General features: G+C 44.7%; 1 long non-coding RNA gene across 1 annotated transcript; it reads left to right on the forward strand.

Annotated features, from left to right (window-relative positions):
- The first annotated feature begins 1,811 nt into the window (after positions 1–1,811).
- On the forward strand, positions 1,812–23,395 carry LOC132535249 (uncharacterized). Its single transcript, XR_009547020.1, has 3 exons — positions 1,812–2,517; positions 9,839–10,176; positions 22,802–23,395. It is a non-coding gene; the product is annotated as an uncharacterized LOC132535249 (long non-coding RNA).
- Positions 23,396–24,694: the final 1,299 nt, after the last annotated feature.

Genomic DNA, 24,694 nt, shown 5'->3' on the forward strand with positions numbered 1-24,694 from the left:
GCTGTGATGCCTGGGTGAAAACCCTCAGTCTGTACATTATTAGAACCCTGCATTTCAAACAGGGCTGCATTGAAATGGGAAGTCTCAAAGACTAACTGAAATAATAATGCCTACAGTATATTAACATGGTATGTGTGGAGGTGGGGTGGGTAGCAGATACGGTACAGGCAAGGCAGAAGCTACATTTTTTTCCCTCCTCCAGTTATGTGTTTCTGTGGTAATGACAATTTCCTTAATGCCTTAATTTGGGACCCTTCTTAGTTTGGTTTTATTGTTGTCACTATATTCTTTAGAAGTGTTCACACACCAAATATGTAAACTATTGCCTCAGTCACATTTTGGTGAGCAATGCGGTCATTTTTTAAAATCGAATTTTCTATCTAAAATACAGTTATGTAGGGGGCTGGGTGGTGACACACCTGGTTAATCGAACGTATGTTCAACAATGTTCAAGGACCCGAGGTTTGAGTCCCCTGTCCCCACCTATAGGGGGAAAGCTTTGAGAGCTTCACTAAGCAGGGCTGCAGGTGTCTCTCTCGCTCTCTCTCCCTATCTCCCCCTTCCCTCTCAATTTCTGGCTGTCTCTATCCAATAAGTAAAAAAGTAAAATAAAATGTAGCTATGCAGTATCCCTTCTATTTTTCCATTTGTTTGCTCCTCTGCTGCTGCAGGACTCCCCTCACTCCCTCCAATGCTCTGCAACCAAATTAGGCTGCCTTCCCTTTTATTTCTTCATTTTTAATATGTATTTATTTATTTTGGATAGATAACTGAGTGGCAAGGAGGGAGATAGAGAAGAACAGAAAGACTGTCCCCACTGCAGGGGGGGCTTAAACCTGGGTCCTTGAGCATATTTGTACTCTACCCAGTGCACCACCACCCAGCCCTTATTTCTTGTTTGCTTTTTTTTTTGTTTGTTTGTTTTTTGTTTTTTGCCAGAGCACTGCTCAGCTCTGATTTATAGTGCTCCATGGGGATTGAATCTGGGAACTTGGAGCCTCAGGCACGAGAGCCATTTTTCATAACCATTATGCTATCTACCTCTGCACCTTATTTCTTTTTTGAATTTTGTTTAATTTATTTTATTTATTCCCTTTGTTTCCCTTGCTGTTTTATTGTTGTAGTTATTATCGTTGTTGGATAGGACAGAGAGAAATGGAGAGAGGAGGGGAGGGCAGAGAGGAGGAGAGAAAGACACCTGCAGACCTGCTTCACCGCCTGTGAAGCGACTCCCCTGCAGGTGGGGAGCCGGGGCTCGAACCGGGATTCTTATGCTGGTCCTTGTGCTTTGCGCCACCTGTGCTTAATCCTCTGCTCTACAGCCCGACTCCCTTGAAATATTTTTATTTATTATTGTATAGACATAAATTGAGAGGGGTGAGATAGAGTGGGAGAGAGAGAGGCCCCTGCAGCCCTGCTTCACCACTTGTGAAGCTTTCCTCATGCAGGGATCAGGGGCTTGAACCTGGGTCCTTACACACTTCAATGTGAGTGCTTAACCAGGTGCACCACCGCCTGGCCCCCCGTCCCTTATTTCTTTATTCTTAAATTTTATTTAGTAGCAAGAGAGATCACTAGAGTATGCAGTGTCAGGGACTGAACTCTGGACCTCACACTCGCACGTCCTGTGTTCTGTCACTGTTTTACCTCATCGCCCCACCACCTGTCTTCCCTTTTTAAACTCCAGGAGAAGTTGACTCAAGATCTGTTGTCTATAAGACTCTGGACATATGGGGGTCGGGCGGTGGCGCAGTGGGTTAAACGCACGTGGCGCAAAGCGCAGGGACCGGCCTAAGGATCCTGGTTCGAGCCCCTGGCTCCCCACCTGCAGGGGAGTCGCTTCACAGGCGGTGAAGCAGGTCTGCAGGTGTCTATCTTTCTCTCCCCCTCTCTATGTCTTCCCCTCCTCTCTCCATTTCTCTCTGTCCTATCCAACAACAAAGCAACGTCAACAATGGCAATAATAATAACCGCAACGAGGCTGCAACAACTAGGGCAACAAAAAGGGGGAAAAATGGCCTCCAGGAGCGGTGGATTCATGGTGCAGGCACCGAGCCCAGAAATAACCCTGGAGGAAAAAAAAAAAAAGATTCTGGACATAGTGTCTTAGACATTGAGGAGATGAGCCAGTTGGAATGCTTGGGGAGGGAGCTGAGGATAGCTTACGAGCAGCAAGGAAGGAAATGAATGCAGTCCAAGGAGCAGATTCTGGCAGACTGGATTATTGTTTCCAGTTCTTCACTTATGCATCCATGTGCATTGTCACTGGATTTTGGAGTATCTCCTGTTAAGAGTAGGTAACGTCTGTCTCCCTACTATACTGAGTGTCATGTGACTTTGATCACTTTGCTTTGATTAGAAACGATATGCCACACCTGAGCAGTTTTCAGAGCACCTGCACACTGAGCCACTGTTCTGTTTCTGCCAGGAGGTTGAAACGAGTTGCTCCTTCAGCCTGAACTCTGGAATAAGGAGAACACACTGGCCAGACATGTAACTCGAATGAGGAATCAACAGGTACCGTAAACCTCTGAGATTTGGAACGCATTTGCTATTCTAGCACAACATGACAAGAGCTGACTACGCTTTCGTGTGTAGGGTGGAGCAAGTTTCAGGATAAGTGTTTGTCTTTAGATTATTTTGAAGTTTGCTTATGATTTGTCTTGGTGTGGATTTCACTTAGATTTCTCCTGTGTGGGATCTCACAAGTTTTCTGAATCTATAGACTTATACCTTCTACCAGATTTGGGAGACTGGGGGACACTTTGTGCTCCTAGTACATGATAGTGGAAAAGGACTCAGGCTGGGAGTGAGAGTGTTTTGCAGATACCTCTCATGATAAGATGAGAAATTGTACCCACGTGTCAACAACCATACTTATTGTAATCCACTACCCCCATCCCCCAATAAAGAAAATAAAGCTTTCTACCTTGCTAGACTGCCCCTTTGGCTAGAGGATACATTCAGCATTTCCAGGTAGGTAGTTTCTTCAGATCTAGTGCCGCCAACATAGAGGCTAAGAGAAAACCCTGGTGGGGCCAGGTGATAGCACAACTAGTAAATCTCACAAGTTATAATGTGCAAGGACAGGAGTTCAAGCCTTTGCTCCCCACCAGCAGGGGGAAGCTTAATGAGTGGTCAGACAATGCTGCAGATTTCTCTCTCTCTCCTTACCTTGCTCTATTTCTCTCTGTCATGATACAGATTTTAAAAGAAAGATTTAGAAAAAAAAGAACAAAATTGAAAGATAGAGAATATCAGTTATTTTTCTTTCTGCCTTTGAGAAGGGGCATGGAAATGCCAGGGAATCTGAGAGGCACATTCATGGGCAGAAGTAGACGCTGCTTTAATTGGTTTTATAAGTCAGTTATAAACATGAATATTTTTGTTGTTAAAATTCGGGGCTCCAGCAGGCCGGGCTAGCTTCGCAGCGGTAGACAGAGACAGAGACTCGAGGACACATGGCTGGGCAGAGAAGCTGCAGTTTAATCTTTATTCACGAGCGGGCAAATCGCCATACCATGTGCTTCCCCATCATTCTCCCTCAGTGGCTGCTGCTGGGACTCTGGATGTCCATAGGGGTTCTTTTTGGGGCGGGGACAAGCGGGCCCATGAAACTAGCAGGGCTAAACCACGATCTTCCAGAGGTGGGGGGAAGGGGACCAAACCAATATGAAACATACCAACATATTTTAAGGAACTAATGACCTGTAATATGCTTCACGACTAACTACACATCAGTAGAGGTGAATACAGCTGCAAGAAATCCATTCTTTGTTGTTTTCATTCCTACTTCTTTAGATATGTTTTTCATTTGGAAGTGAGCCACACTGGATTTGAAGAGTAGGTTAGACTCAGGGAATGCTGTTGTCTAAAGAGACTGTTTCCCTAATTTTTTAGGGAAAGCTGCACTGGTTAGATTCCCAGATTCAAACCCTGACTTGTTTCTCATTATGCTATGGACCAAATTGGTAAGTTTTGTTTACCTTATCTATAAAGTAGAAATTATAATAGCATCTATGTCTAAAACTGGTTGTAGGTTGAATACTATATAGTCCTTATAAAATGCTTACACTGGTGTCTAAAACATGGTATGCTTATTACTGAAACACAGGGAAAATGGACTATAACCAGCCTATTGTTAATGGCTTAGTTAGACTGAAATGATTAACTGTGAGGTGCAAGAATATCAGATAAGATACAAATCCAGGCACTTTTCTTTTTAAATATTAAGCTTGATTTATTTTGAGGATCATCATTACAGAACTAGCAGTTGTATTCCTAGAATATAATATATGCAATATGGACTTCTCAATAGGCCTTCTTCTTGCTCACTGCCCACATGCCTTATTATTTAGCATAAATATACCTTTAGTATTTTTGTCAGTCTTTCAATTCATCCTAATTTAGTTGTTGTTGTTGTTGCTTCCAGGGTTATCTTTGGGACTCAGTGCTAGAACTACAAACCCACTGCTCCTGGCTGCCATTTTTTCCTATTTTATTTGACAGGACAGAGAGAAATTGAGAGAGGAGGGTGAGATAGAGAGGGAGAGAGAAAGAGAGACACCTGCAGACCTGCTTCGCTGCTTGTGAAGCTTCCCCCCTGCAGGTGGGAAGCACAGGAATTAAACCTGAATCATTGCACAGGTCCTTGTGCTTAGTACTATCAGTGTTTAACTGGGTGTACCACACCACTCCCCCCACCTCATTCTTGCATATAGTCTGCTGAAACAAGCACATCTCTACTCATTTAAAGACTTTACAACATAGTTGTTTTATTTCATAATACTGTGTATGTGAAAGTATTTGTAGCATACAAAAATCGGGTCACCACACATAGCATTTGCTGTGTAACTATATACAGCAAACATCCTTTTATGGCAGAAAAAATGACAAGTGTGTGTGTGTTTCTATAACTGGGCCTCAAATTCATATCTTACTCTCTCTAGTGAGGCCAGGCACTTTAAAAAATTGATTTAATAGTGATTGACAAGACCATAGGATAAGAGGTGCAATTCCACACAATTCCCAGCACCAGAGTTCTCTTCCATTGGAAGCTTTCCTATTCTCTTTTTTTTTCCTTTTAATTTTTTTATATTTATTTATTTTTTCCCTTTTGTTGTCCTTGTTGTTTTATTGTTGTAGTCTTTATTGATGTCGTCGTTGTTGGCTAGGACAGAGAGAAATGGAGAGAGGAGGGGAAGACAGAGAGGGGGAGAGAAAGACAGACACCTGCAGACCTGCTTCATCACCTGTGAAGCGACTCCCCTGCAGGTGGGGAGCCAAGGGGGGAACCGGGATCCCTACGCCGGCCCTTGCGCTTGCGCCACGTGCCCTTAACCTGCTGTTACCGCCCAACTCCCAAAACCTAAGATGCTTTCCTATTCTTTGTCCCTCTGGAAGCATGGACCCAGAATCATTGTGGGGTCATTTAATAATCAGGAACCTAAAGGCAAAAATATAGCAGATAAGATTTGGGGTCTCCATTTTGGAAAACATTAGTAGGTCTATTTTAGGTAATTTCCAAGGGGCCCATGACTTTACTAATTTTTGCCTGAGCCTAACAGCTGACATGCAGGTGGGTCAAATGTATTGACTGGGGAGATAGATGATGTCAGAGTTGGAAATAGGACTAGAAAGCTGGATCAGGGAAGAAAGTAGCTCCCAAGTATGGGAAAAGTATATAAATACCATTAACTGTAAGCCCTATCAATTTGATCTGGAAAACAAAACAAAACAAACAAACAAACAAAAAACCTCCCACTTCCAGGAAGACCTCAAAGAATACAAAGTCAAAAAGAAGTGCCCAAATGCCGCCCAGAAGTAAATGAAGAGAAAAATCTCATAGAGAAGACAGATAAATACCTCACCTTATGCTGCCCAATTTCCTTTTTTCTTCCTCTCTGGCCCTCAGAGACATCCAGCCTGGGCGGTTAGGTCCCTGCTCTCAGTTCTACCCTGTGGGAATTCTTGAGCATCTGTGTCAGGCTGAGCTCAGGTGTTTGCAGACCATAGCTGTGAAGTCTCTAGGAACTGGCCTGGAGGGGGAACTCAGGAGGGACCCCTTCCTGCAGTCTGTCGTCTGTGTGGTGTTGGAGAAGTCAGGATTTCCTAGACCATCATTGCCATTAGTTGTTCTATTTATTCTGGAATAGACCACCTTCCTGCATGACTCTGGAATAATTGAGTCATGAATTGCTCTGCCCTAGATCAAGCTGACCAGCTGCCCAGGATCCTACTACTAGTGTTCAATAAGAATGGACACTTTTACCTTGTTCCTACATGAGTTCACCTAAATCAGATTTGCAGCCCTGGGGGCTGAGCATAAATTTTCCTTTTATATTTGCCTTTCTTTCCTGACCCTTGATTATAGTCTCTCTGGGATAGTCCTAATATGGCTTCCAGAACTTGTTGAAAATCGTTCCCAGCTCCCTCTTGGGTCTGATTCTCTGCTGCCCCAGGAAGTCAACTTGTGTGGTCTAAACTGACCCCTCCCCCCATCTCAGATCCTTGAAGCTTCTGATAGAGAATTAGCTGGTTCTGCTATTCTGGTGTACATGCTTAGATATAAAACAAACTGAACTCCACATGGAACTATCCACCCCAGTCGTGGCTGAATTAGAGGTGAGGCCAGAAGGATTTAAGTAGATACCAGACATGTTTGCTATAAGGATTCAGACCTCATGTGAAGTGGGAAGTTAGACCCCAACTTCCTGTAGAAACTTAGGAGCCATGGAAGACTGTCTATTTCTTCTTTTCAGAGTAATGCATACTTTAATAGGAAAAGTTACAGAACATTCAGGAACTCTAGGAAGTATACCTTATTCAGGCTTAAAGTTTAGAACTTCTTTTATTTTTTTAATATTTATTTATTACTTATTTTCTCTTTCGTTGCCCTTGTTGTTTTTTATTGTTGTAGTTATTATTGCTGTTGTTGTTGTCATCATTGTTGGATATGACAGAGAGAAATGGAGAGAGGAGGGGAAGACAGAGAGGGGGAGAGAAAGATAGACACCTGCAAACCTGCTTCACCGCCTGTGAAGCGACTCCCCTGCAGGTGGGGAGCCGGGGGCTCGAACCCGGATACTTCACGCCATGTGTGCTTAACCCACTGCGCTACCGCCAGACTCCCTAAAGTTTAGAACTTCTGTAGCGACCTGGGACAATGCTTGCCCTGCCAGGGTTCGAATGACCCCCACCATAGTGGAAGAAGCTGATGTTATATTCTTAGCTTCTTTCTCTCTCTTCTTTTTTTAAATTTCTTTATTGGGGGATTAATGGTTTATAGTCAACAGTAAAATATAATAGTTTGTACATGCTTAACACTTCCACCTAACAATACAACTCCCACTAGGTCCTCCTCTGCCATCATGTTTTAGGCTGTCCACTTTTTATTATTATCTTTATTTATTTATTGAATAGAGATAGCCAGAAATCAAGAGGGCAGGGGTTGACAGAGAGGGAGAGACAGATACCTACAACACTGCTTCACCATCTGCAAAGCATTCCCCCCTGCAGGTGGGGACTGGGGGCTCGAACCTGGGTCCTTGCACATTATAACATGTGCACTCAACCAAGTGCACTACCACCTGGCCCCCAGACTGTCCATTATTTAAGAAGTAGAAAGACTTGGCTCTCTGATCTGAGAAAGCAGAGAGGCCCAGTCTGCACAGAAGAGTTGCTAGAGGACATGCTTACCTGTGAGCCATTCAAGGCTGGACCTTGTGAATGTGGGGCATTCCAAAGTCTGCCCCTCAGATGACGTAGGGCATCACATCCACACAGGCAGCCCGAGCATGGAATGGGACGGGAACAGTGCTCATGAACCCATGCTCTGAACTCAGCATCAGGGGATAAAAAGCTGCCTCACAGGACCCACACACCCCAGCAGTCAAACCCCACAGAAAATCACCTCACTGAGAGGAGCACACAAGAAACACACCATGAGAGGGCACTCTGCAGGCCCACCAGGGGAACTGCACTCTCCAGAGAGATGAAGAAGCAATATGGAAAGAGACCATGACAGAGGTGCTCAGAGGGAAGTGCAGATGTTCTGGGAGCAATGAGGAAGATCACTGAGCCTTGCATGGGTGACCTGAGGAATAGATGTGTGGGGGTGGCTCAGCCTTTCTAAGCTTGGCCTTCAGCCAGCAGCTCCCCTCCAAGATCTCACAGCCCTTCCTGCATCGTGCTCCTCCTGAGTTCATCTTGAGGTCCTCTTGGACCCTCAGGGAAAACAACTCCTTCTCTGCGTCATCTCTCATGTATGCATGACCCGTGGATCTCTCTTCTTGATTATTTACTATCAAGTCATTCCATCTCTTGTCTTCCAGAAATTCATGAAAATGACTCTCTCACCTATTCTTCTATAGTGCATTGTTTATATTACATTGCTATGACTCACTCTTGTTTTCAGCACTGCCACACACGCATTCCTTTTATGTCAAAAGTTGGCAAGGTTGGTGCTTCTCTGAAGTCTCTCTTGCCTTGTAGACACCCGCCTTCTCCCTGTGTCCTCACATGACTGGTTTTCTTTGCAGATGCAGCCCTCTTCTTAAAAACACACTAATCCTATTGGCCTAGGGTCCCACCATTATGGCCTCATTAAATCTCAGTTATCTCCCCACAGGTTCAGTCTCCAAATACAATCACATTGAGAGTTAGGGCTTCAACACATAAATGCAGAGGGGGCATATTGTAACTCAGGTCCCAAGAGTGTCTGGTGGGTATTTCAGACTTCACACATCTATCACTAGACTCAGACCACCCCTCTACACCACCCCTATGCAACTGGGATTAACTGCTCTGTTGACTGAGACGGGCTGCTCAGGGGCTTGACGAGCCTCTGCCCCATGTGGTACCCTCGCAGCCAGCAGCCTTGGTGTGGCTCGAACACCTGGCAGCCCAGTCAGGTGCAGAGAGGGGGAGTGTTGCTGGATTTCTTCAGGCCTAGGCTGGAGCCCACATCTGATGGCTTCTACTATATGGGTCAGAGCAAGCCACAAGGCCAGCCCAGATTCAAGTGTTGGGGACACAGACTACTCCTTTTTTTTTTTTTTAATTATCACTGGGGCTCAGTAACAACACTACAAATCTACTGTTCCTGGTGGTAATTTTCCTTCCTTCCTCCCTTCTTCCCTTCCTTCTTTCTTTCTTTCCTTCCCTCCCTCCCTCCCTCTTTTATGTATTATTAGATATAATCAGAGAAATTAAGAAGGGAGGTAGAGAGGGAAAGAGACAGAGACACACCTGAAGCCCACATTATGACTCATGAAGATAGAGACCAGGGACTTGAACACGGGTCCTTCCACACTATAATGTGTGCACTTAACCAGGTGTACCACCACCTGGCCCCTCTTCCTTTCTTCCTTCTTTCTTTCCTTCCTCTCCCTTTCTTTCTTTCTTTCTTTCTTTCTTTCTTTCTTTCTTTCTTTCTTTCTTTCCTTCTCTCTTTCTATTTTATTTACTTGAACAGGGAGATTGAGAGGGGAGGGGGGATAGGAAAGAGAGACATCTGCAGCCTTGCTTCACTGCTCGTGAAGCATCTCTGAAGCCATTACCCCCGGCAGGTGGGGAATGGGGGCTCACACCTGGGTCCTTGTGCATGGTAATGTGTGTGCTCAACTAGGTGCACCACTGCCTGAACCCCAGACTCTAGTTTTTAGTGAGAGGAGTTGAATATTCATACTGGACCGAGCTGTGCGTATAGGCAGAAAAAAATAGCGTAACCACTTTCTGCTCGCGTTATCCCTGAGGACCAGCGTACAAGTCTAACTGCAGTGAGAAAAAGGTGAGACGCTTCTCCACCCACGAACAGTCACATTGTCTGTTTTCACAGGGCCTGGGTCAGCTGCTGCAGTTCCGGCAGCCCTGGATCCTGTCTCTGACGTCGGGCTGGATGGCGGTGTATGTGAGCTATGTGACTGCTCGCTCAGATAGGCTTCGAGGAAGCTCTCAGAGGCATGTTTGTGCTTAAGAGCCTCCTGATCTGCCTGGTCAGCTGTCAGAGCTGGAGTTGTTGGCAAGACTTCAGCCATTCATATCTAATCCTGGGTGCTGATTAATGGAAGCGGGTTCACCTTTATTGTCCTTCTGAGACTGCCTGTCTCCCCAGCAAGCAGGGTTCAGAGATCTGTGACCATTTATGGGCAAAACCAGGACCCTGCTGTGCTCACTGTGAGTACAGGGGCATGGGGGTGACTGTCATGTTCTGCCCTGTGACCTTGGCAAGTCACTCCTCTTGCCTTTGCTAACAGTCTCCCAAACTGTCCTTTCCATCATCTAATGTCTGATATTATAACATCTTCCTTGTTCTCTTGTTCTTTTTCCACTAGATCTTTACTACCAGCTTATAAACATGCTGCGTTGCCCCTATCTTAAACCTAATGTTCTCTCTTTTTAATTTTTTATTGTCTCCAGGGTTATTGCTGGGGCTCAGTGCTGGCAGTATGCATCTACTGCTCTGGCAGCCATTTCCCCCTTTTTTCCTATCTACTTTTTTTTATTAGATAGCACAGAAAGAAACTGAGAGAGGATGAGGAGATAGAGAGAGGGAGAGAAAGATAGACAGCTACACACCTGTTTTACCACTCATGAAGAGGACCTCCCCCTGCAGGTGGGGAGTAGGGGCTCGAACCCGGGTCCTTGCACTTGGTGGTATGTGCCCTTAACTGGTATGCTACCTCCCAACTCTCCTAATGCTCTTTTGACTTCACAGCCTCATACACCTATGTAGGTGGGAGGAGAGGGAGAGTGTGTTACAAAGTTAACTATGGGGGCTGGGCGGTAGTGCACTGGGTTAAGTGCACATAGTGCAAAATGCAGGGACTGGCGCAAGGATCCTGGTTTGAGCCCCGGCTCCTCACCTACAGGGGGGTCACTTCACAAGTGGTGAAACAGGTCTGCAGGTGTCTATCTTTCTCCCCCTCTCTGTCTTCCCCTCCTCTTTAGATTTCTCTCTGTCCTATCCAACAACAACAATAACAACAATAACAGCAACAACACAACAATGGAAAAAAGATGGCTGCTAGGAGCAGTGGATTCCTAGTGCAGGCACCAAACCCCAACAATAAATCTGGAGGCAAAAAAAAAAAAAACTTAACTACTCTATATACGTGGCGGGGGGTGGGGGAGAAGGGGGAGGCGGGACCAGGTGGTGCCGTAGTCAGTTCAGAGCACATATCAGCAGGCTCAAGGATCCAGAGGTGAGCCCCCACTTCCCACCTCTAGTGGGGATGCTTCATGAACAGTGAAGCAGGTCTGCAGACGTCTATCTTCCTCTCTCCCTTTCTATCTCCTCTTCCCTCTCAATTTTTCTCTGTCCTGTAAAATAAGAACAAAATAGAAAAAAAAAACAAAACTGGAAAAAATGGCCACCAGCAGCAGTGGATTTGTAGTGTAGGCACTGAGCCTTAGCAATGACCCTGGTGGCAAAAAGAACAAACAAACAAACCCTGACTAACTATATGGCAAAGGGTTGAATTCAATTTATAGTGGTGAGCTTAATTCATAAATTCATAGTGATTTATAACCATCACTCCCGAATGCTACTTCACTATTAATTTACTTTAAAAATAGTTTTGGTATTATCTTTATTTATTTACTGAATAGAGACAGACAGCCAGAAATCAAGAGGGAAGGGGGTGACAGAGAGGGAGAGAGACAGAGGAACACCTGCAGCCCTGCTTCACCACTTGTAAAGCTTTTCCCCCCTGCAGGCGGGGGCCAAGGGCGTGAACTGGGGTCCTGGCACACTGAAATATGTGCTCAACCAGGTGCACCACCACCCGGCCCCTAATGACTTACTTTTAAAATATTTTTTATTCATTGCATATGACAGATAAAGAGAGAGAGAAAGAGAGATTTCATAAGTGACAGAGAAAGAGAGAGAGAAGCCAGAGCACCACTCTGGCACATGTGTCACTGGGATCAAACTGAGAACTTCAGGCATGCAAATCTGATGTTTTACTAATTGATCTATTGCCCTGGTAACAAAAAAACTATTTAAAATATTTATTTATTTATTTATATTTTTATCTTCAAAAATTTATTTAAAGGTGAGGGTAGAGGGAAAAGGACCAGAACAGTATCACTCTAGCACACACACTACCAGGAATCAAACTTGAAAGTCCCCCACCACCTCATCTACTGGGCCACCTCCCAGGGTCCACCACAGTGGGTCTATTTGGCCATTCAGCCCTGCTCACACTGATGCCCATCTCCCGCAAGTCAGAAAGCACTCATGATAGTCTCAGCTTAGAACAGTGAGGATTTCCTAGGGAGCTGGTGACTGCTTCCAGCTGTCCAGGTTTCAAGCCACAACATCCTGGCCGATGAGCATTTGATGGTGGACAGTTCCACTGGAGACCAGAAACTTGCATGGCTGGGAGAGAGTATCACAGATAAGAGCTAGATGAAAGGGGAATAGTTAGGATCACAGGAGGCCGGAGGAGAATGAAGAGGAGGGGGAGCAGCCGCCCAGATAATCCACCTACACATGTCCATGACAAGACAGTAGCAGAAGCCAAGGAGAGGAGAGCTAGAATGCTGGAGGTGATGAGGACGGAGGAGAGACACAATGCAGGGCCTGGGCGATGGGGGGGCTACCCTCCCACACTCCCTCCATCTCCCGCTCACACACCCTTCTGCGACGAACCTTCCCTCATGGACAGAATCACAGTGGCAAACTTTCAATGCATCTGACAAGCAGGTTTGTTTTTTTCCTTCCTTTGCTTGTGAGTAAAAGCAGGGGAGCGTTCTTTGGGGAGTCAGTGAGGCACAGGATGTGAGTGACAGGCTCTGGAATAATCACACAGGCCTCTGAAACCAACTCTGGAACCTTTGTGCCTCTCCTGGCCTCAGTCCTCTTGTCCATTTGAGAGATTAAGCAAAGGGATCCATTTAAGCTTCTAGCACAAGGTCTGGTATAAACAAATCTCTATAAATGCTGCTATGGGAAGGATATTAAAAAAAAACTCTCAGGCAAGAAACATAAGAAAGCAAAAATATGAGTCTCTTTAGTTAGCTTTACTTAAGAAAAATTTAAACTTTTGCCCAGTTTGATATAAAATCATTCTCTCTTGCTGCTAACTCAGAGGGATAGAAGGCTTTACAATTACGTTGCTAAACACAGAATCTATTTGCTATCAAACAAGGTTAAGAAATAAAGAGGTCTTCATTGTGACTGTGCTCTATCTTAAACAAATTTCTCTGAATTAATTTTTTAAAAAAGCACTCTATTGTCGCTGGGGCTTAACTGCTCTGAGCCAGCTTTTTCAGAGAGACTAAAAAAAAAAAAGGGAGAAATACCACAGCACCAAAGTTTCCCTGAATGTCTCAGTGCTCCCAAGTGCTGTATGGGGGCTGGGGGACTTGAACCTGAGTTGCTCTCATGGCAAAGCAGGCAGGCGCCTTCTCAGGCAAACTAACTCGCCAGCCTTCCCCCCACCCCACCCTTTATCATTCTTGCCATCAAACTATATTATCTGCTTAAAATGTGAGCCTTGGGGGTCGGGTGGTAGCACAGCAGGTTAAGCGCACACGACGCAAAGTGCAAGGACCAACCTTAAAGATCCCTACCTGCAGGGGAGTCACTTCACAGGCGATGAAGCAGGTCTGCAGGTGTCTCTCTTTCTCTCCCCCTCTCTGTCTTCCCCTCCTTTCTCGATTTCTCTCTGTCCTATCCAACAACAACGACATCAACAACAACAATAACTGCAACAACAACAAGGGCAACAAAAGGGGGGAGGTCGCCAGGAGCAGTGGATTCATGGTGCAGGCACTGAGCCCAGCAGCAACCCTGGAGGCAAAAATAAATAAATAAATAAATAAATAAATAAATAAATAAATAAATAAAATGTGAGCCTTTGGAAATAATCATGAAAATATGTTATACAGTTAGATACTAGCTGTTTCTTTTTAAATAATAGCTTCTGAATTATATTTACTGTCATGACTTTGTACATAATTAAACTTAAAGCAGGCTCACCAGCTTGTTTTCTCAGCAAGAGAAGTTTGCTGTCCTGACACGGGCAGTAGCTTGTGGTATTTAGTAACGACTCGGTGTCTCCACCAGCGTTAGGTAAAGGTGCTTCTGACAGTCCCAGCCTCAGACTTACCACGGCTTCACTTACGCTGTTCTGTTTGTTTGTCTTTGTAGTCTGAAGGCCTCATGCACAACACACAGACATCTCAACACCAGAACGTTCTCTGTTGACATAGCATCTCTCATAGCATGCCAGGGCTCCAACTTGGGCCCTGCACATGGCAAAGTGCCCATCCTACTGTGCTATCTCTCTAGTCCTATTTAGGTTTTTATTAGAAAGAATTCCAAAAGGGGCCGGGTGGTGGCGCACCTGGTATAGTGCTCAAGGACTCGGGTTCAAGCCCCTGGTCCCCACCTGCAGGGGAAAAGCTTCACAAGGGGTGAAGCAGGGCTGCAGGTGTCTCTCTGTCTCCTCTCTCTCTCTCTCTCTCTCCCCCTTCCTCTCAATTTCTGGATGTCTCTGTGAGATAAAGATTTAAAAAAAATTTTAAAAGAAAGAATTCCTTCCCCACCTATAGGGGAGGGGTAGAGCTTTGCAAGTGGTGAAGCAGGATGGCAGGTCTTTCTCAATCTCGTTTTCTCTCTGTCTTATCAAATAAAAGAAAGGAAAAAAATATAAGCATTTCTTACTTGCTTCAAGAAAAGGAAGAGCTAAGACATGATCTGATTTCTGCCAGAGCATGTGTCCTGAAGCCTTTCCCCAGATCCTACCATGCTCTCGCTCTTTGCTTTTCCAGATTAGAGTGGGTCAGACACACTCAAGACCCTCAGATCACACCAGGTTTCCAATTCTCAGTAGGAAAAAAAGATTGAGATAAGTATATACACTTGCCATGAATTTGGAAATAACCAATAATAAGGGGCTGGCTGTAGCTCACCTGGTTGAATGCACATGTTAGCATGTGCAAGGACCCAAGTTCAAGCCCCTTGTTCCCATCTGCAGGGGAAGCTTTACGAGTAGTGAAATAGTGCTTCAGGTGTCTATCTTACTCTCTCCCTCTCTGTCTACCCTCCCTCTCAATTTGTCTATCCAATAGATAAATATATCCATATATTTATAAATATATACATACATATAATATATATATATATATACACATATATATAGGGAGGGAGGGAGAGAGAGAGAGAGATAGAGATAGAGAGAGAGAGAGAGAGAGAGAGGAAAAATTCCAGGACTTGTTTTCCTTTGAGTGATCTGGTATAGAGATGTGAGGTCTGGAGCAGTTGCAGCTATTTTGCAGTGATGGGGAGTCTGACACTTCTGAGTTGACTGCTTGATGCCCAGAGAGTAAGTGAATCAGAAGGCAGAGAGAACAGATACCTCTGGAGATATCTTTTGGATGCTGAGTCAAGTTGCAGTTGAAGCCAGGACTAAATCTGATTTAAATATATATATATATATATATATATATATATATATATATATATATATATATATATATATTCCTGTTTATTTCCCTTGTTATAGTTATTATTGTTGCTGTTATTGATGTCATTCTTGTTGATATCGTTGTTGGATAGGACAGAGAGAAATTGAGAGGAGGGGAAGACAGAAAGGGGAGAGAAAGGCATCTGCAGACCTGTTTCACCACTTGTGAAGTGACTTCCCTGCAGGTGGGGAGCCAGGGGCTTGAACTGGGATTCGTATGCAGGTCGTTGCACTTTGTGCCATGTGCACTTAACCCATTGTGCTACCGCCCGACTCCCTAAATCTGAATTTTTAATTGACATTTTTGATTTAAAAAAATCGGTTTATGTTACAAATCAGCATGCAGTGAATTTTCTGTCTCTTATGACTGAAAGAAGCACACACTGGTTCAAGACCCAATTCACAGGTTTGTTATGGTGTGTTTTAAAAAATAACACTTAGCAAATAATACTCAGTGATAATCAATATTTTTTGAATCACTATATACTTGTTTTTTGAGAGTTAGGTGTGATTTCTACTTTATAGCCTAATGCTACTGCCATGTTTCTATTTCTCTCTTTTGTGCTATTTACTATCTGTCCCCAAAGGAGAAAGGTGAAGGAAGGGGTAACAGATCTCAGTTTCATAATCACCAGCCTGAGCCTTGGTGTAGGACACAGAACCTACATGGTGTGGTTCCAATTCTTCTGACATCTCACTTCATTCTGGGCTATTTGTCTGCATCCAGCTTACACATAAACTTTTCCAGCAAAGGGTTCCAAATCCCCCTTTTCAGAAACATGAATCCACATGAAAACAATGACAACAAGAAAGAGGTGCAAACTTTCCAGAACAGGCCCAGATTTTGAAAATGTGATAAAGAGGTTATTGTGTGTCCAAACCTCTCACACAAGAATCGAAGAGATTTAACACCAGGAATAATAAACAGAGAGAGGCAGGAAAATGCAGAGCAGATGGGTCTTCAGGGCAGTGCTTAGTGTTTTAGCTTCCTTTCCTTGGACCTTGGGCCTCAAGATAACTCAAAGATCACTTACTGAGTAAAGACTTTGGGAAACTGGGGCCAGAAAGATAGCTTACTGTGTAGGGTCCTGACACCACATGGGAAGTGACCAGACTGCCAGTCTGCTCTGGCATGTGACATTGCTGGACATTAAACTTGGGGTGTCTGGAGTCTCAGTTATCAAAGTCCTATGCTCTAATATTGAACTGTCTGCCCAGCCTGGTAAATGTTCAACTTTTTATTTTTAATATTTATTTATTGATTTGATTTGTTAGGACAGAGAGTAATTGAATGGGAAGGGGGGGTAGAGAGGGAAAGAGAAAAAGAGACACCTACAGCACTGTCTCACGACTAGCAAAGCTTCCCTTATGCAGGTAGGGACTGGGGGATTGAACCCCGGTCCTTGTGCATGGTAATGTGTGCAATCAAGCAGGTGCATCACTGCTGGGTCCCTTATATATTCGACTTTTTTTTTTTTTTTGCCTCCAGGGTTATTACTAGGGCTCAGGGCCTGCACCACGAATTCACTGCTCCTGGTGGCCATCGTTTCCATTTTTTTTTTGTTTGTTTGCTGTTATTATTGTTGCTGGATAGGACAGAGGAAAACTGAGAGGGAGGGAAGACAGAGAGGAACCTGCCTTTGCAGGTGGGGAGCTGGGGGCTGGAACCGGGATCGTTGCACTTCGCACTATGTGCACTTAACCCAATGTGCTACCACCCAGCCCCCCATTAGGGATTGGAGACATACTTCCATGGTGGAATGGCTGCTTCTCAAGTGTAAGGCCCTGTGTTAGATTCCAACATCCTTTTCCCCACTCCCACCCCCAAATAGAAAAGAATTTGTTTTCCAAAGTCCTGAAACCTCTCTGTTGATAGCAAGTAACTCTCAGTTCCTCTCCCTCCCCACCAAATATTTGGTGTGGTCATTGCTTTAAACCTTTGCTGAACTAATGTGTGTACACAGGTATCAGGTTTCTTCCTTCCTTTATTCCTTTCTCTCTCTCTTTCTCTCTCTCTTTCTTTCTCTCTTTCTTTTCTCCTTCCTTTTCCCTGCCTTCTTTTTTCTGCCTCCAGGGTTATCTCTGGGGCTAGGTGCTGGCACTACCAATCCACTGCTCCTGGTGGCCATTTCCCCCTAATTTATTAGACAGGACAGAGAGAAATTATGAGAGGAGGGGGAGATAAGAGAGACAGCTGCAGACCTGCTTCATTGCTTGTGAAGCTTCCCCCCTGCAGGTGGGGAGCAGGGGCTCAAACCCGAGTCCTTGTGCATGTCCTTGGGCTTAGTACTATGTGTGCTTAACCGGGTGTGCCACCGCCCGACCCCCTTAAATTTCTTATAGTTTTATTTTATAACCCCAACAACAAATAATACTGAGACTGTTTCCATGTGCTTGTTTGACATCTACAGGTCTTCTTCAGTTAAATGTTTGTCTAAATTTTTCCCATATTTTTGAGTTGTTTCTTATTGCTGAGCTTTGGGAGTTCTTTATAGATATATATTGGGTGCAAGTCTTTTTTATCACTTTATTGGGGGTTTAATAGTTTACAGTACAATTGTTGACACATGGAGACAGTTCTCATCTCCCCATGACAGATGACAGCAAAACACTCTCACCCCCCAACGTAGGTCCTTCACCTTAATGTACCAGGACCCAAAAGTCACCCTCCTCCCACCTTGAAAAAGACCCCACCCTAAGGTCCTGAGTCTTTTAATAGTCATATGCTTTGAAAAGATTTTTCTTCAAGTCTGGGATTATATTTTCTTTTTCTTTTTTAAAATTTTTTTATTGGGGAATTGATGTTTTACATTTGGCAGTAAATACAATAGTTTGCACGTGCATAACATTTTCCAGTTTTCCATATAACAATACAACCCCCACTAGGTCCTCTGTCATCCCTCTTGGAACTGAATTCTCCCCACCCACCCATCCCAGAGTCTTTTACTTTGGTGCAGCACGCCAATGCCAGTTCAGGTTCTACTTGTGTTTGCTCTTCTCATCTTGTTTTTCAACTTCTGCGTGAGAGTGAGATCATCCCATAGTCATCCTTGGGATTATATTTTCATTCTCCTAACAGTGAAGAGTAGAGATTTTATATTCCACAGTTTATATTCCATATTTCTTAGCTTTCATCTCATATTCTCAAAATCATAATTACCTTCTAGAAGTTTCTTTTGCTTTGGGTTTTCAACTCACAAATTCCTACTTTGCCAACTTTTCTACTACTCAGCTTATATGCTGACATTTACAATTACTAATGTCTAAAATAAAAATTATTCATGATGTTGGTAGCCTAGCGATCTTGCATTTCCCCGAGAATTCTGATTATTCACTTCAGCTCAGTCTACGAGCTCTAATGCCTCAGGTGTAAATTCTGAGAATCAAACCAGGAGCTGCACACATGCAGACCCTATGCTCTGCTCCTAGACCACCTTCCCAGCCACTGGGCAGGGTTGAAAGGTAGGTCAGTGAAAGGTAGGTCTGGCAGAAGAGGCCACGAAACCAAGGATGGAGGAGGGATTACTGGAGCAGGGATTGAACTCAGGGAGTCATTGGTGGTGGAAGCTATCTGGGCTGTCAGAGAAACACATGACTATCCCACTTGTACAAATGTTGGGCCTTGAGCTTCCACTCACCTGAGTCCCTTCTTTGATTGGTTTGAGAAGTCTCCACTAAAGTGGAGAGTCTCCATTAGAGATGGAGCAGTGGGTTAAGTGCAGATGGTGCAAAGCACAAGTACCAGTGTATGGATCCTGGTTTGAGCCCCCAGCTCCCCACATAGGGGGGTGGTGGTAGGATGTTGTTTCACAAGCAGTGAAGCAGGTCTGCAGATATCTATCTTTCTCTCCCCCTCTCTGCCTTCTCCTCATTTGATTTCTCTCTGTCCTATCCAGCAACAACAGTAACAACAAGGACAACAAAATGGGGAAAAGTGGCCTCCAGGACTGAGCCCCGTCAGTAACCCTGGAGGCAAAAAAAAATGTGGTGGCATCTTATAAGTTGTTATGACTGTGGGGTTGGTGTTGAGGGGGATGGGGACTGATGCTCATGGGTGCAGACAAACAAGCAAACAAAGAAAAAAACCCAAATCAATCTGGCTGACTAGATTCTCCCCCACAAGATATTTTTCAGTTCTAAATGAAGCTCTAGTTTGCAAATGATTTCAGAATGGCACAATCTCGATTTATTTAGATTGTGATTTCAGGTAGGAGGCCAGAGGAAGGAGTGAGTGAGTGTTGTCCCTTAAGCCTGTGTGAGCTCAGTGGACAGGAAATTGGGCTGGGCAGCAGATTGCAGTTTTGCCTTTTTTATGTTTGAAATGTCTTATTAAACAGAACTTCCATTTGGGTTCAGCTGTTCTTTGTGACTACTACATAATATTAGTTTAGTTTTATTTTGTTTACCACCAGGATGATTGGTGGGGGCTGGTGCCTGCATGACAAATCCACCACTCCCAGTGACATTCTTTTTATAGAAAGGAGAGGAATTGAGAGGGATGGAGAGAGAGAGAGAGAGAGAGGAGAGAGAGAGAGATCTGCAGCACTGCTTCCCCTCTGCAGGTGGGGACTGGAGACTTGAACCTGGGCCCTCGAGCATGGTAATGCGTGCACGCAGCTGGGTGTGCCACCTCCTGGCCCCATACTTGTGTTTCCATTTAATCTGGTCTCATGATCATGATCTTGGCTCTACTGCAATGATTTCTGCAGATGAGGAGGTGGGGCCCCTGACCAGTGTGGCAACTAGCCTGTGCCTGGCAGCTGGTAAGAAGTAGCTAGGAGTCAGCCTGATGCTTTAGGCCATAGGTGGCTCCACTCCTCACAGGGGGACATCTCTGTACTTTATGGGGTTGGGATTGTACCCTCAGCATGCTAGTGGCTTGATTCAGAAAGGCATCCATTGCAGTGCCCGTCTGTGATGTAACTATTACCTCACTGCCGAGGCAAAGAGGAGAGCATTAATTATCTGTTACTGGGCAACACCTTACCCCATCAGCTGTTGTTTTTAAATTTTTATTTATAAAAAGGAAACACTGACAAAAACTATAGGATAAGAGGGGTATAACTCCACACAGTTCCCACCACCAGAACTCTGTATCCCTTCCCCTCCCCTGATAGCGTTCCTATTCTTTATCCCTCTGGTCATTATGGGAAGGTAGGTCTGGCTTCTGTAATTGCTTCCCCGCTGAACATGAGCATTGAAAGGTCGATCCATATTCCCAGCCTGCCTCTCTCTTTCCCTAGTGGGGTGGGGCTCTGGGGAAGTGAGGCTCCAGGACACATTAGTGGGGTCGTCTGCCCAGGGAAGTCCAGTTTGCATCATGTTAGCATCTGGAACCTGGTGGCTAAAAAAGAGTTAACATATAAAGCCAAACAAATTGTTGAACAATCATGAACCTAAAGGCTGGAGTAGTGCAGATGAAGACTTGGGGGGAGGGTCTCCGTTTTGTAGATAGTTAATAGGCAGGCCTATTTTATAGTTCAAAGAGCCCATGACTATACCAGTTTTTTTTTTTTCCCCTGAGCCTGAAATCTGATATGCAGGTGGATCCAAGTTATTGTCTGGGGAGATGATGTCATGGCTGGAAAAAGGACTAGAAAGCTGGATCAGGGAAAAGAGTAGCTCCCATATGGGAAAGATGTATAAATATATACACCATAACCTCTTTAGCCAGTCACCTGTTGATGGGCTGCTTAAGTGTGGTCACAGCATGGCAGCTGACAAGGGAAGCTCAGTCAGTAGAGTGCATATTCTGTAATGACACTGCTCTTTCTCTCTTGCAATATATATATATATATATATATATTTTTTTTTTTTTTCCTCCAGGGTTATTGCTGGGCTCGGTGCCTGCACCATGAATCCACCGCTCCTGGAGGCCATTTTCCCCCCTTTTTGTTGCCCTAGTTGTTGCAGCCTCGTTGTGGTTATTATTGCCATTGTTGACGTTGCTTTGTTGTTGGATAGGACAGAGAGAAATGGAGAGAGGAGGGGAAGACAGAGAGAGAGGGGAGAGAAAGATAGACACCTGCAGACCTGCTTCACCGCCCGTGAAGCGACTCCCCTGCAGGTGGGGAGCCAGGGGCTCGAACCGGGATCCTTACGCCAGTCCCTGCGCTTTGCGCCACATGCGCTTAACTCACTGCACCACCGCCCGACTCCCTCAATATATATATATTATTATATATAATAATATAATATAATATGATATGATATGATATAATATAATATATAATAATATATATGTACCATGTTATATATAACATGGTTCTGAGAGATAGCTCAGCTAGTAGTGGGAAAACCTTGCCATTCATGAGGTCCTAGTGTAAGCCCTGACACCCATGACAGTGCCATGGACAGCACCAAGGGCAACTCTATGGATGGTGAAACGATGCTGTGATGTTTCTCCTCTCTGTCTGTCTCTCCCTCCCTAAAATTCAGAGAGAAAATATTACTCCAGGGAGGTCACTAAGTGGTGGCCCTGCACATACTCAGGACTCTGGGCTGACTTACCAATATTGCAAAGAGGAAAAGTGTAACTATATCACCACAGGTGCTATCTCTTGCCCCCCATGACCCTTCCCAAGATAACATTGTGAACCCCTCTCCCACCCTTTCTGGCTGCACCAGACCAATGCTTATCCTCTGTGGTTTCTTCTGAGTGAAGTCCCAGTGTTCAATCCCACAAGACTGGGTCTTAAAGAGAAAGAAGAGTGAATGCTGGGAAAAGAGGCAACTGATGATCAGAGGTGGTGAATTTGGGCTGAGCTGGGTACAGGATCTCAGTTGGAGATACAGGAACAAGGAGGCAGACCCTTTTATTTATTATTTATTTATCCATTGCTACCAAGGTTGTTGCTGGGGGTTGGTGTAGCACTACAAATCCACCACTCCTGGTGGTCCTTCCCCCGTACCTCCCTTTCCCCACTGTTTTATTTGATACGACAGAGGGACATTGAGAGGGGAAGGAAAGAGAAAGGTAGTCACATGCAGACCTGCTTCACTGCTCATGAAGTGTTCCCTACTGCAGGTGGGGACCAGGGGCTCGAACCTGGGCTCTTGCTCATGGTAACTTGTGTACTCTACTGGGTGCGCCATTGCAAGGCAGGCCCTTCTAAAAGACACCCTTGTAATCATCATGCCCCTTTCTGAGTCTGAAGTCAACAGTAACACCAGACCACACCTTATTTTAATATTTATTTATTTATTTAAACCAGAGCACTGCTCAGTTCTGGCTTATGGTGGTGCAGGGGATTGAACCTGGGACTTTGGAGCCTCAATCATGAAAGGCTCTTTGCATAACCATTATACTTCTTTTAATATTTCAGTGGACCGACTTGAGCCCTCATCTGGTCATCTGGAAAAATGCCTCAAGGTTTCCTCTGCTGAAAGAAGAGTCTAGGATGCATGTTTCTATCCAAAGGTCAATCCTTGTCCTTCCCATTTGCCTCTGGAATTAGAACCTCCATCTGGAGACCAGAGGATGCTGGCCGCCTGGGTGAGCCCTGTCCCATCAGTGTCCTAGGAAATGTGACCACAGCTTAGTGTCCTGCGTCTGTGTCCCTCCCTCACCTTGTTGTTGGTATAAACTCCTTTACAGTCACAGTATCTATAGAGTGTGAGTTTTCTTCCCCTCCCCACGAAGCTCCATACAATATGCCCCAGGTTTCACTGACTAAGACAGATTCCTGTGGCCCTAGCCTTTTAGGATGGATGGCTACAGCAGGGAGCCACCTCATAGACTTAGAATCACTCTTCTCTCTTCACCCTAAACTCTGTGCAAAGGCTGATCACCTTGTTTTTATGTCGAGGATCTTGGCTGCCTCTCAGTGGGTTTGGTTCATTGTGGTCTAGCCTGACTGTATTTTATTCTGTTTCACATTTCTGAATAAAATGGAAGCAAGCAGGGTGTGTAACATGTACCTTGAAGTTTCAAGACTGAGGGTCTAGAATTAACCTTAAGAACTGTTTCAGGAAGGCTGGGGATATGGATCCACCACCAATGTCCATGTCAAGTGGAGAAGCAATTACAGAAGCCAGACCTTACACCTTCTGCACCCTATAAAGAATTTTGGTCCATACACCCAGAGAGATAAAAAATAGGGAATCTTCCAATGGAAGGGATGGAATATGGAACTTTGGTGGTGGAAATTGTATGGAATTGTACCCCTCTTATCCTACAATCTTGTCAATCATTATTAAATCACTAAAAGGTCCCCCTCCCCTCCAAAATAAAGTAGACTAAAGAACTTTTTCAGGATAACTAAATAGTTCACCTGGACAGTGTGCCTGTTTCCCCTGTGCACAACCCAGGTTCAAGCCCAGCCTCCGCTGTACTAGCAAAAATCTTGGTGCTGAGCTCCCCCTTTCTCTCTCTCTCTCTCTCTCTCTCTCCTCTCTTTACTGAAAGTGTCAGCCTTGAGCAGAGAAGTCTCAGCAATGATAAAAACAATCAACCGATTGCTGAGGGCAGTGGCATAGGAAGGCTTATCTCATGCGGGTGTTACTCAGCAGAAAGTGCCTGCAACCTTATGCTTTTGTTCACTAATCCTTTCTTAAATAAAAAATTAAAAAAAAAAAAAAAGAAAGTGCCTGCAACTTGCATCCTGAAAACTGGCAGGAAAGTTGCCAAGAATGTATTCTTCTCTGAAGAAATTTGCATTTTCTCAAAACTTGGGGCACACAGAGTTTATATAGAAAACAGAACTGCTCTTCTGTATCTCTCCAAACGTTACTCTTCCTCATCCATTACCCTTCACTGATCATTCCTTGTTTTTTCATTTGTATGTATTTAATTTGGATAGATACAAAGAGAAATTGAGAGGGGAAAGGAGAGAGAGGGAGAGAGAGAGAGAGAGAGAGAGAGGGACCTGCAATATTATTTTACTGCTTGTGAAGCTTCTCCTCTACAAGTGGAAACCAGGTCCTTGAATCTGGGTGCTTGAGCGCTATAATATCTGCACCCAACTAAGTGCAACCACCACCTAGCCCCTGCTATCTGTTGTTTTTAAATGTACTCTGCTCCAGAGCCGGGCGGTAGCACAGCGAGTTAAGCGCACATGATGCAAAGTGCAAGCACCGGTGTAAGGATCCCAGTTTGAGCCCCAGGCTCCCACCTGCAGGGGAGTCGCTTCACAGGCAGTGTATCAGGTCTGCAAGTGTCTATCTGTCTCTCCCCCTCTCTGTCTTCCCCTCCTCTCTCCATTTCTCTCTGTCCTATC

The sequence above is a fragment of the Erinaceus europaeus genome, chromosome 21 (genome assembly GCF_950295315.1).
Source record: "Erinaceus europaeus chromosome 21, mEriEur2.1, whole genome shotgun sequence".
NCBI lineage: Eukaryota > Metazoa > Chordata > Mammalia > Eulipotyphla > Erinaceidae > Erinaceus > Erinaceus europaeus.